Below are 8086 nucleotides of genomic sequence, written 5' to 3'. Positions count from 1 at the left end.
ATCCTAGAAAGTACATAGATATGCAACATATTTGGAACTAGAGTGGAGAGAAAAAATGGTATGGTGTAGTCTCTTGTTACCTTGATTTGCATAAGAGTTATACACCGTTCTGAATACACTCTCCAAAACAGATAAACATTGTTCAGTGTTACATGCATATCATTAGCCACAATGCATGACTGCCATTCGCAATATAAATAAAGGGGAATTACACCAATTTTTCAAAATTTCTGCATAATTCAAACGTTTAATGTAAATAAAGTCATTCAGAGTGGCTTGATGTAAAATGCGCTGTTCTAAAGAAACTTTCAGACTCAGATTTCTTTTTCAATGGTGGTGATAGGAGCCAGGTGCCACAATGTCTACAGTAAAAATGGCAATTTTTTAAATTATCCAAAGTCACCGGTGAATCTACGCGTTGTCCGAGTTTTTGTTTTTCATTTTGATGATGATGAAATAGTGGTAAATCTGAAAAGAAAAAAAAAACATTATTTGGAGATATTTTGCATTAGAATGCCCTGCATTAAAAAAAAAGTTTTAGGCCAAAAGCTTCTCAAAATGATCATAAAACAATGTCTCAGGCATCAAGCAGCATATTCATAACCATTTTATGAAATACCTTTCTGTGAGGGAGCTTTTAAAAGCATGACATTTCTGGTTTCTTTTGCAAGTTACTGTGACTTGGTAAGGTTCTGTAGAGTACAGCAACTCAAGCCACTCTAAATAACTGTTAATAACATCTAAATGATTTAATTATGTAGAAATTTTGAAAACTCAATGGAATACCTCTTTAAATGCGTAGACATCAAGATGTGCTCGCTGTTGTTTGACACTAACAGAGGCTGTGTGAAACTTGCATGCTAAGGAATGATACAGCAGATTTCTGCTGAAAAGGCTGAGATAATGACATACAAGTTTATTAGCACTTGCATGCGCTTCTTTACATAATCCTACAAAGATGGAAAAGCTGGTTTGCTCCTAATGTGCAATTTCCATACATGCACAGTACATACTGTAGTACATAGCTAAGATAAGGTGCAGCATAATGTCTGTGTTGTTTCCAGATGTTTGGCTTGGCATGTCTGGATCTTCAGTAAGACAGTAAGAATAGGCAGATCGAAATTATAGTATCAATGTGTTTGATCCTGATGCTTTTTTTGAAAACTGATTCTCATATAATTATAGTGATGTTGAGTGTTTAAGCAACATGATAGTGACAAAAATTCTTTAAAATGGAATATACAGGAATATACCTGAAAAGATGGATGTTGCGCTGGTGTTCTCAGAACAATGGACTGGCCACCACAGATTGGTGACCTCAGCATCAATTAAAGTGTTAGGGAGTACGTGGGCCATGAGAAGCAGTATATGCAACCAATTTCTAAGACTGTCCTTAAGATGTGTGGAAATTTTTTTTCCCAAACTGCTTATATTTAAACATTATCATTTAGATTACAGGTTTTTCCTTCTTCCTTAGTTACCATTTTTAAAATTAATAAATGTATAATAAGTAGTAATAAAACTAGTAATAGAAAATGGCCTCACAAATTTCACCATTTTATGCACATCAACATTTCTACCTGTATCATGACTGCCTGCAGGACACTGCCTTGTGATTACTTGCTATCGACTCAGAAAGAAAGCTGTAGTGATCAGTGACTTTTCTCATCCTGTGACTCGCTGAACGCGATGACGTGTGACAGACAGCTCTGCTGTGTGTTTTTTCCACCTCAACTTGGCTGATGGACCCCAGTCTGTGCCCCTGTGTGCCATTCTCTAGAGCTCATACAGTGTACTGGTGTGCCCACTCTGCCAGTGCTGCCAGGAGGCCCTGTCTCTGGCTGGCACACAGCTGCCTGGATGCACAGCTGTGAGAGAAATGAGGCATTCTGTTCTACACACACACATACACATACACACACACACTCAGATTGCATCATGGTCTTACTGCTCCACCCCACCACCCCAGGCACCATCTTGACTCTGTGAAGTCACAACAGCCTGGCACTCAATTCAGGATGCCAGCGCACATATTCAGTGCTGAGCTGCTTTCAACAAGAACATGTACACATTTGTGTATTGAAAGAAGTGCAGACAAATATACCAGCATCCAGAAAAATGCTCAAATATGCATTTCACACTTGTGCCTTGCTTGTTTACATGTAAGACATACATGTATCATGCAGATAAATGAGAGTTATACGAGTTCAATCCGAGTTCAGTGTCTTTTTGACATCTGCCCCATTACGCTTCAAACAGAAAGTAACTTCTAGGGGGCTGTCTCGATGGTATGGAGAGGGCCTGTGGGGGACCTGTGGGGACCCTCAAAAAGTTGTATGCAAATGCACCCAGACAAATGATGTTCTGTTGATTTTGTTAGTGAAAATAAGTATAGATAACCTGCAGGTAACTATCGCTATACACATATCAGTGCTGTCAGATCTTTTTTGTTGTTTTTCCGTTTTGTACATAATTTGAAAATGCCTTTTGCCCTTTATATTGTGAGTAAATTTCATTAAGAATGGACCAAAAGAAACAGCCCAGAATGACTTGGAAAAATTTCTGGTCTCACTGAATTACATTAAAAGTAAAGTAGGTTTGTTCCTTTTCCTGCAAAGTTACCACTTTGTTGATATGAGATTTTCTTCTAACAACAGTGATATGATATTTCTCTGCTAATTTTAGTGTGAAATGTCAGTACATATCAAAGCTATGCCATTTTTGGGTGGGTAATAGAATTACACTAAGCTTGCTGACAGAGGATTATCACTCAAAGTTGTGTCATTCAGAGTCTATCTACTGAAATTTTCATTACAAACTTATCAATGCTACCTGAACAAAGGGTCTTGCTGACATAGGAAACAGTATTGGAGTTCATGACAAAAAAAAATTGTGTTTTCATATTTTATGTAGGAGTTTTCATTTTTTCACCTTAGTTCCGAGTTCCTGATATGAGCACGACACAGACTACAGAATGGCGTACAACTTCAGAAATCTATTTGGTACTATTATACACCCAAGATTCAATTTCCTAACAACAAACTTGCTTCCAACAGCACACAGTTATCCCTGACTGTTTATCTCACTCTTATTCATGTGCATTACATCTGTGGTAAACCCAACAAAACCTTCACAACCTGCAACATGATATATTCATTATTTATCATCAAAAAATCTAAAATAAGTGCTTTATTGTCAACATCCCAGTTATCAAAATTTTGTGGGCCACATCCTTGGTTTGCTCTGGCCCAATATACAGCTGGGTCCTCGGCCCAGATCTGGCCCACACACTGTAAAGTGAGTAGAACTAAAGGATATGGCCCAACCAAATCTGGCCCAACTTCATTGCTGGTTCACAACCTTCATGCCAGTGTTGTCCCACGAATATAGACACGAGGTTAAACTGTAAGAAGCTGTCCAGGATCTGGCCCTGTTCTGGCCTGCATGCCTATCATTTACCTGATACTCAACAAACATTCATATAGGAAAGCCAGAATTGGCCCAAAACTGTCTGCTATCTGGGATGTAGGCTAATGTTAGATGCTTATAGGTGGAATGGCATAACTTGTGGCCCTTACAATTCTAGTTTTTATCTCTGCTGTTGTACTGAATCAGTGCCTCTACTATATCACCCCTATACACATCACTTTATACATTGAGATTATCAGTATTAAGATGTACTCTTTTTGCCTCGTACTCATGCTGCTGTGTTTCATGCTGCTGTTATTTGCACCATACTATTTATTATTACTTTTGTTCTTGGGAGTTAACTGGGACCGAGCGTACATTATTTCATTCCACCTCATGTACCACGTGTGATGTGAATGACAATAAAGCCTTATCTTATCTTATATCTTATCTTATAGCACTAAAAGAGAATAGGTTGAAGTCACTGAAATGGATTTATGTAATCATTCAACCCCATCTGTTTAGAAAGATTAATCCAGTGTATTAAAGCCTGTGACTATATCAAGCATCAATCTAAATATGAAATATTTGTGTAGGGTCAAGACCAGGAAGGGATTACGTTGTAAGACAACGGTTGTTCTCATCGTTATAGGCTAAGGAAGCTGACTGAAGCTTCAGGGTCCCTCAACACTGGCACAGTTAGTTGCTCTCGCCGTCTTCTGGTTGAAGTGAGGAACTACAGCCAGCAAGTAGGTTCATATAAAGTACCTTCAATATTCCACCTGAGAAACATTCTAATTTGACACTCTATTACTGCACATGAAAATCAACATTAATGTAGTTTCAGTTCAACTTCTGTAAACAAAAAGTCATTCTGTTCTCAGTGTGCTGAGCTCAGTGACATTTTGAGTTTGAGAAGGTTTGAAGGGAGAAATGCAAGATTAAAGACAAACTCTGAACACAAGCTTACTGTATTTTATTTCCTGGAAAAAAGATTGAAAAACATATGACATACTCATATGTACAGCACATAAGAAAGAAGATGCAACCACAGCAACCTAAACCTGTTGTCCACCAGAGTCCAGCCACTATTTACATCATACAATAAGCACACATCAATCTGTCTGTACAAGAAAAAGAGGGTCCGAGCAGACATTACATTCCCAGACCAGCAGGCATTATTTAAAAACAAACACTCCAAACGTCTCAGGCCTCTTGTTTTTTGCTTGCTATACAGAGCCCTCTGCTGGCTTGGAGTGGAATTGCATATGGAGCATCTCCAATCCTCAAAACTTCCAGATCTCCACAGCGCTAATTGCTTTTAACGTGTGTGTGCCTTTATAAAAATACCTGAAATAGTGCCTCCAGTAATCAGTTTTCCCTGGTAATGATCTTTGACAGGTTGCCTGTAAATAGTGGCAGCCTGCATATGAGAGCTACTGGTTCCCTTAAGAAATAAATAAATTTTTTCATCATTTTTGGGTGGGAAATAGAATTACACTAAGCTTGCTGACAGAGGTATATCACTTTGAGTTGTGTCATTCAGTATCTGTCTACTGAAACCTGCATTACAAACTTGACATTGGTACCTGATCAAAGGTTCTTGCTGACGCTGGAAATAACATTGGAGTTCAAGCCAAATAAATAAAAATAAAAATAAGGTTAACAGTACTGGCACTGCTCCCCAAACTATAGCATGAAGACTGTCACCCAGAAAGGTCCCACATTTGCTGTATGTTCATTTGGGGTCAGTGCTAAATCACATTGGCCTACATATAAAACATATAAAAATGGATGGGTGTTTTAAAGAGATACTCCACCAATTTTCTGCATGTTTTGCATAATTCAGTCACTGAGATGTAAACAAGGCCATTCAGAGTGGTTTGATGTGAAATGGTTCATTGTAGAGAAAATTACTGACTCAGATTTCTTTTGAGCGGTAGTAATAGCACCCAGGGGTTGCCATGTCAACAACACAAAAATACCCATTTTATTTACTCAAAAACAGGAAAAAACAACCCTGAAGTGCATTCTGAGATTTTGTATGTAATGCTGATGACAAAAATAAAAATATTGGTAAAACTGAACCAATATGTTTTCTCCCAGCTTGTAATATCTTGCATGTATTTCTCTGCCAAGAATGTATTTTTAAAAATATAAATTTTAAGCAAAATGTTTATCTCAAAACTGTCATAAAACAATGTCTCAGCCATTTCATGTAATAAACATTCTGTGACGGAGCTTTTACAGACATTAAAGTCTTCAGATGTTTGGTTCCTATTACCATCATTGTAAACAATTCTGCATTTCCCTAGAATAAAACATTTCACACCAGACCACTTTGAATTACTTTTTTTACACCTTAATGATTTAATTATACAGAAATTTTGAAAATTCAGTGGTATTCCCCTTTAAATGAAATGTCTAAAATATAAAGGAAAAGGATTTTATCCAGACTGACGCTGTGTTATACACATTCAGATTCATGAATGTCAACTTATATCAGCAAATCATTGAAGTTTTCATTGCCACACATACAGCAGAATATCATGGAGTTTGCCCACACTCTCTCTCTCTCTCTCTCTCTCTCTCTCTCTCTCTCTCTCTCTCTCTCTCTTTCTCTTTCTCTCTCTCTCACACACAGAATTAAGAAAATAAAACATGATCTAACGTACATATTCAGTTCAAAAGAAAGTGTGTAATGTTCAAAATGCACATCAAATCCAAACTACTCACAGCTTTTTTCCAGTCTTCACTCACAGTAAAGCCATCAAAGAATTAAAGGGGCAATGTGTAGCACTTCAGTGTGTCAGGCTGATTTCTTTTGAATATCACTGCACTCTTCAGAACGATGGTTCCTCAAGGGTTCTTTAGTAATGAAAATGGTTCTGTATGGAAGCATGAACACTCAAAGGACCCTTTACATGATTAAATGGTTGTTAAAATTGATCTAGAATGTGCTGTAGATGGTTCTGTACAGTACCTTTCTATATAGCACCAAAAAGGTTCTTCTGTTACAGGTTTTGAATCGTAACAATAGAAGAACCTTTTTTGGTGCTATATAGAAAAAATCCTGTTGGTGCTTATAGGTTCTGTATAGAATCATATAAAACTTATTCTACATCAACCTGAAGAACACTTTCATAAAGCAAAGAACCCTTTAATCATGCAAAGGGTTCACTGAGTGTTTATGGTTCTTTATAGAATCATTTTCTTTGCTAAGAAACTCTTGAAGAACCATCATTTTTAAGTGTGTGGCTCATTGCTGGTCACATAAACTAGCTTACAGGAACCAAGATCTTTAGCTCCAAAAAGTAATCTAATTCTTAAAAATAAAGCTGCCAAAAAAACCAAAGCAGTATTTCTCAATCCGCTCCTTGAGGACCTCGGCCAGTTTGTACTTTTGCTCTTTTTCTATGTACCAAGAGTTGGCATTCAGCAAAAATGTGTTTGAGAACCTCTGCCCTGAGAACCTTTCTTTGAAGAACCCTAACATTGAGATGTGAGTTTGACTATGCATGGTCTATACCACTTATAGGCCCATATCATGTAAAACAAAACTGTCCTTATCATGTAAAATGAAACTAGGCAGCAAACAGCTGCCTGCTTTGAATTCACTCTTTTGTGAGGTCATGAAAGCCAAAGCAGTTTCATACATTCAGCCTACAGCAATTTAGCCTCACCTATGTAGGAGTAATTCAGCCTGGACTTCTTTCTGAATGAGGCACAATGTAGGGCAGCCAATCAGATCAAATGTTATTTACGTAAATCAGTCTTAAAGGCACAGCAACAAAACCAGCCTGTTTAATGTTAAGGGATAAAGATTGGTTGAAAATGATTGTGGAAAATCAACATTTGTTAATGATACACTAATAAACATTGAGTGTGTTTACATGCACTTAATAATCCGATAACTGCAGAAAATCAGATTTTGTAAGTAATCCGATCAAGGCGTTTACATGACTTCGAGTAATCAGATAATGTAAAACGCCGGGTCAACATAAATCTGGCAGTAATCAGATTTTTGCATCGTAACTATCTAAAAGATGAAGCATATTTAAATCCTTCTTCAAGCATGTAATTGGTTTCAGTGTCACTCTAAAAGTGTTTTGCTGCCATCTCGCAGCACCGCTGCCTGCTTATTTCCGGTACCACCATCTGTTTTGCACATGTACAGACTAAGAAATCTGATTACTGAGCCAATATCCAGCCCTTTTTATCGGATTTCTTAATAGGATTTCTAGACCTTACTTTGATCTAAGAAATCAGAGGATGTTGTTACATGACCATTTGAATAATCAGATAACTGCCAAAGTTAGGTTGTGATAACAATAATAATAAAATATGAGAAAAATGTAGGATATGGGCCCTTCACATGACTTTCCTAAAACTGTCCATGCAGTCCAAGAACCAATGAGGAAGGTTTATTTTTTTAAGGTGTGCTTCCACTTTAATACACTATCATGTTGCTACTGCAGCACTACCTCACTGATTTTTGATCAAACTGTCACACAGGTTACTACACAATGCCCCTTAAATGCAGAAATGAAAACAGAAACAATCATTATAAAACATAAAAAAGTAAGACTTTTTTTTCTTGTCTAGCAAGTGTCTGTTTGGGTTATTGAGATTTGGCAACATACATTCAAACATTTGATAAGTGAGCGAGTGTCCTAGC

The sequence above is a fragment of the Pygocentrus nattereri genome, chromosome 18 (assembly GCF_015220715.1).
Source record: "Pygocentrus nattereri isolate fPygNat1 chromosome 18, fPygNat1.pri, whole genome shotgun sequence".
Classification (NCBI taxonomy): domain Eukaryota; kingdom Metazoa; phylum Chordata; class Actinopteri; order Characiformes; family Serrasalmidae; genus Pygocentrus; species Pygocentrus nattereri.
This window is presented reverse-complemented; position numbering follows the sequence as displayed.